Source organism: Penaeus monodon, chromosome 26, assembly GCF_015228065.2.
Source record: "Penaeus monodon isolate SGIC_2016 chromosome 26, NSTDA_Pmon_1, whole genome shotgun sequence".
NCBI classification, from domain to species: domain Eukaryota; kingdom Metazoa; phylum Arthropoda; class Malacostraca; order Decapoda; family Penaeidae; genus Penaeus; species Penaeus monodon.
Window position 1 is genome coordinate 40141887 of NC_051411.1, and position 5000 is coordinate 40146886.

Sequence of the window (5000 nt, forward strand, 5' to 3'; positions counted from 1 at the left end):
AACAACAACAACGATAATTGCAGTGATAAGCATAATAATAATACTGATGAACCCACAACCACGGGGAGACAAGAGGTGCCACACCAGCGCACGCACAGAGGGGAGCCACGTGCGACCCAGGCCAGGGTCTTGAGGAGCGGGCTTGGGCACAGCAGGCACCCTCCCTCGCCCACCCTCCCCCCACGTACCTTCCGATGGGCCCCACGCCTTGCCCCGCCCCCTTGGTCGAGGTCCTCCGCTCTGGCACTGCCTTGGCACTCGACCCGCTCGCTCGCCCCAAGCTCTCTTTCGGCTCACTAAAAATAGGGCATTGATTGAGGGCCTTGTAATGTTCTTTTTATTTATCTATTATTTATCTTTTTTTTCTTTTTCTTTAAGTAGAGGGGAGTTGTAACAATTTTTTTTGTGATAAAAAAAAATTCAATGCATTTTGTATTTTCTTCATTTTTTGTCATTAAATAATTTCATCCATTCAAAAATAACGTTCAGCTCTCTCTTTTTTAATTATAACAAAAACAACAACAACGTCATAGTGCGGATATTATCATGACGATTTTTACCAAAAGTGTCTGGAACGTAATCTATAAACATAACACACTTCCGCTGCTTCCACTGCCCTGCTAATGACTCAAACACGATGCAGGCCAATGGCAGTGAAAAAAAAAAAAAAACGATAACTATAACAATGACTATTTAACTTATCTATTCATTAAACACAAAAAACTATCCGTTTCCGTTTCATTCGTTACGCGATCTCTACATTTTAAATTTGTTTAGTTTTTTTTTTTTTTACCGGTCAAACGCATAATCATTAACCTCAAATGCCGGCTAAACAACTCGGCCAAATACATTTTAATTTCAACCGCTACGGTACCTTCGTTAATCAATACCGTGTGAAGTAATTAAAAAGAGGTGAAACGCCGGTTAAAAAGAGAGAGAGAGAATGAGAGAATGAGAGAATGAGAGAATGAGAGAGAGAGAGAGAGAGAGAGAGAGAGAGAGAGAGAGAGAGAGAGAGAGAGAGAGAGAGAGAGAGAGAGAGAGAGAGAGAGAGAGAGAGAGAGAGTCAAACAGACAGGAATCACGCAGACCGACAAACACAGACAGACAGTTGGGGAGGAGGAGTGGGGGGGGAAGCAGGAGGAGGAGGAGGAGGAGGGAGGAATTAATTCGTGGTCGTCAATTCATAAATGGCGCGCTTATTCCCCTTTTACGACTGCAGCTCCATTACAGCATAACGACTCCTGTCTATTACCGAACCGCAAACTTAGCAAAAGGTACTCAGCCGAAATTTCCACTCTTATCCCATCCCCATTCCTTTATCACCATTTTATTTCAATCATCCGCGACTTTTTTCCTCTCTCTAAATACCGTAATTAAGTTGCGTTACAGCAGACAGAACGTATTTCCGGTCGAAACGCCGTGTTTTCAGGACTTCACATCAAAGCACTAAGACTATACACCCTAAGGCTACGTCTTTCTAGCTACTGACACTGACAAATTATGCATGCTGCTTTCATGGGACAGAAACAAAAGTGTGTAAAAAGCGCTGGATGCTCTTCTTGGAACTTTTCTCTTTACTGTATAACCTTTTATTCTTTAAAAAGAAAGAGTGACAAAAAAATAATAAGTTTCTGATGTTTTCAATGTTGTGTTCGTGACGCATTTAAGCATAATAAAAAACTACCTCATTAAAAGTCACCAGGGTCGAAATCTACACAAAAAGGTGGGACACAAAACGCTATTCTTTATGAAAAGATTAAATACACACCAGCGAGCATCTAATATCAAAAAGAAATAAACACACAACCCTCCCGCCATGTACACAGACCTGCACTCACGCGTATACGCACACGCACACTCGCGCGGTCACATATACATATACACACATTTACATACATACATACATACATACATACATACACACACACACACACACACACATCCCCATCCCCCCATCCACACCCCTTACACACACACACACGCACATCCCCGCCCCTCCATCCACACCCCTTACACACACACACACACACGCAAATCAACCAACACCCCAATCTCCCCCTCCCCCTTTCCCCTCTCCCCTCTCCCCGCACTTACTTCTCTCGTTGGAACTTGAGGGAGTGCACGATCTCGGGGCGCTTCTGGCGATAGTTCCACAGGTGGATGGAGTCGTCTGCCGTGGCGGAGACGAGAGCGCCCTCGTTGATCAGGAAGATGACGTGCAGTACGGCCGCCTCGGACTCATGGCGCACGTGCACGTCTACGCCCGGTCGACCGATACTGAGGGAGGCGGTTAAGGAAAAGCCTGGCTTTTGTTGTTGTTGTTGTTGTTGTTGTTGTTGTTGTTGTTGTTGTGGTGGTGGGGTAATGGTTGTGGAGGGGGACACCAGCGATATGAGGGTGATGGTGACGATGAATAATGGTTGGATAAAAATCACAAAATTAATTAGTAATAACCTTGCCGGCGCTCCTGGAAATTTAAAATAAAACAGTGATGATGATGGTAACAATGATAATAATAATAATAACAAGAACAACAACCATACCAGAACCCCTGGAAGCTTCCATTACGCATCTGTGTAGTCAGAAAATACATTTATGTAAACAAAAATATTATATGTCAGGTGATAACGGCATCTGCAAAAAGTTATGCTTTTTAATACAAAGTAACTCCTTTTTGCCCTCGTCCCTCCTCCCTCACTCCCTCCCTTCCCTCCTCTCTCTCTCGCTTTCACCTTCTCCGCCTCCCTCTCCCTTTCCCTTTCTCTCCTCTCCCTCTCTCAACCTCTCTCACCCTCCCTCCTTTCCTCTCCCTCTCCCTCTCTTCCCATCTGTCTTCTTATCCCTCTCCCTCTCTCTCTCCTTATCCCTCTCCCTCTCTTTCTCTCTCTTTCTTTCCTTAGCCCTCTCCCTCTTCCTCTCCCTCTTCATCCCTCTCCCTTTCTCTCAGAATATTCTCCCCTCAAAGCGGTGTCGCAATAAACACGTTGCCAAATCTACTCACGACTCCCGATCCGCCATGAAACGCTAATGACCAAAATCTAATTTGGCGCGAAAGCCGGGGTGGAGGTGGGGATGGGAGGGGGAGGGGGGATGGATATAGGGGTAGGGGGGAGGGGGTTAGGTCAGATGGGCTTTGTATAAATGCTCGCCATAACACTCGGCCATAATAATATCAGTCGTCATGCCCGAGGTCAGCTGATGTCCCTCTGGTCATTAACCTGTTACCCGGGAGACACGGTGGGGGTAGGGAGTTGGGGAAGGGAGGTGGGGAGGGGAAGGGGGGTTGGGGGGGGTGGAAGGGGGGGGAGGGGGGAAAAGGGGGTTGGGGAAAGGGAGGTGAGGAGGGGAAAGGGGGTAGGAGGTTGGGAAAGGGAAAGGGAGGTGGGAGTAGGGGGTTCGGGAAAGGGAGGTGGGAGTAGGGGGTTCGGGAAAGGGAGTAAGGTGGGGAGGGGAAGAGGAGGGATGTTTCGTAACTGATGCCTCCAACCGGACACAGATGACGTCATATAAGCCTCAGCTGATGCGAAATGAAGCGCAGTTTCACGGCAAACCGGATCTCATGACAATATACACAAAGCCGTTGCGAAACGGTCTCGCAAAGAAACGAACTGACGAGTTTTAACAACAGTGACAAGGAAAAAAAAAAAAAAAAAAAAAAATAAAAAAAAAAAAAAAAAAAAAATAATAATAATAATACCCTAAAACAAAACAACAGCAACAAAAGAAAACCAAAACCATCAGTAACACTAAAAAGAAATCCAACAAAGGAAGCCATAAGTCACACAACCGAACACACACAAACGACATGTTCCAGACTCGTTCTTGCATCCCCGTTCAGCGAAATCATCAAGCCCAGAGCAGGTGTAGGTGAAGGCGGCGGGCGAGGCGAGAGAGAGCAAGGGTGACGAATAGCGAGGTGAAGCGAGGCAGCCACACGCGCAGTTAATCATCGCGAGTGTGGTGCCTGAAATCAAAGTGATGTTTTGTTACGAAATACCGCAATACAGTGCTCTGAGGAAATATCTTTAATCTTTGTCTTGTTATATGAGGGATGCGTCGTCTTAAAACAGTGCCTTGTTACACGGTGGATGATGGATGTTTGTTATACTTTACCTCGTCTTTAAACATTGACTAGTTATAAAGTGCCTCGTCTTAAAACAGTGCCTGGTTGTATAGTGCCTCGTCTTCAAACAGTGCCTGGATGTAGTGCCTCATCTTCTAACAGTGTCTTGTTATGCAGTGTCTCGTCTTCAAACAGTGGCTTGTTATACAGTGCCTCGTCGTCAAACAATGCCTTGTTATGTAGTGCCCCGTATTAAAACAGTGTCATGTTTATATAATGAGCCTCGTCTTCAACCAATGCCTTGTCTCTAGAAATGCCCTATCCGAATGCCTTACCCCAATACCTCAATCCAATGCCTCGTTTTCACAGCTCAACCGCACGCCTCGATTTAATGCCCCCAAATCAGCGTCTCCTTACAAAACCCCGAGATTAATGCCTCGTTTTAATCCACCGCTCACTTTTCCTATGCTCGGTGGACAAAATCCTTTTCGAATATCGCTTCCAACATGTAAATTTAATCGCATTAAGTTCTTAAATGATATAAAGGGGAGTTACGTGCTTAATGCCACTCAGCCACGGAAAGAGGAGGGAAGGAGCGGGAGGAGAGGGAAGGAGAGGAAGGAGAGGGAAGGGGAGGGAGGTAAGAGAGGAGAGGGGAGGAGAGTGAGGAGAGGAAGGAGACTGAGGAGAGGGAGGGGAGTGAGGAAAGGGAGGGAGAGGGAGGAGAATGAGGAAAAGGAGGAGAGGGAGGAGAGGGAAGGAGAGAGAGAAAAAAAACGAAATAAATAAATAAATAAATAAACGAATAAAATAACAATTGAAAAATGTGAAATGAATAATGGGATAAATCACCAGCAACATTTACCTCCCGAACCCATGCATCCACTACTAAACATCGCACCACTAACACAGATTTCGCGACGTGTTCAAGGGT

The 5000-nt window shown here is 45.8% G+C and overlaps 1 protein-coding gene across 3 annotated transcripts in view; it reads right to left on the reverse strand.

Moving 5' to 3' along the window:
- The window catches only part of LOC119590170 (syntaxin-binding protein 5-like), a 153866-nt gene that overhangs the window by 91521 nt on the left and 57345 nt on the right, over positions 1-5000 (reverse strand). For all 3 annotated transcript variants that reach the window (XM_037938957.1, XM_037938959.1, XM_037938958.1), the window contains one exon: positions 2098-2280. The gene's annotated coding sequence lies outside the window, so the exon portion shown is untranslated. Of the gene's footprint in view, positions 1-2097; positions 2281-5000 lie in introns of those variants that run through there.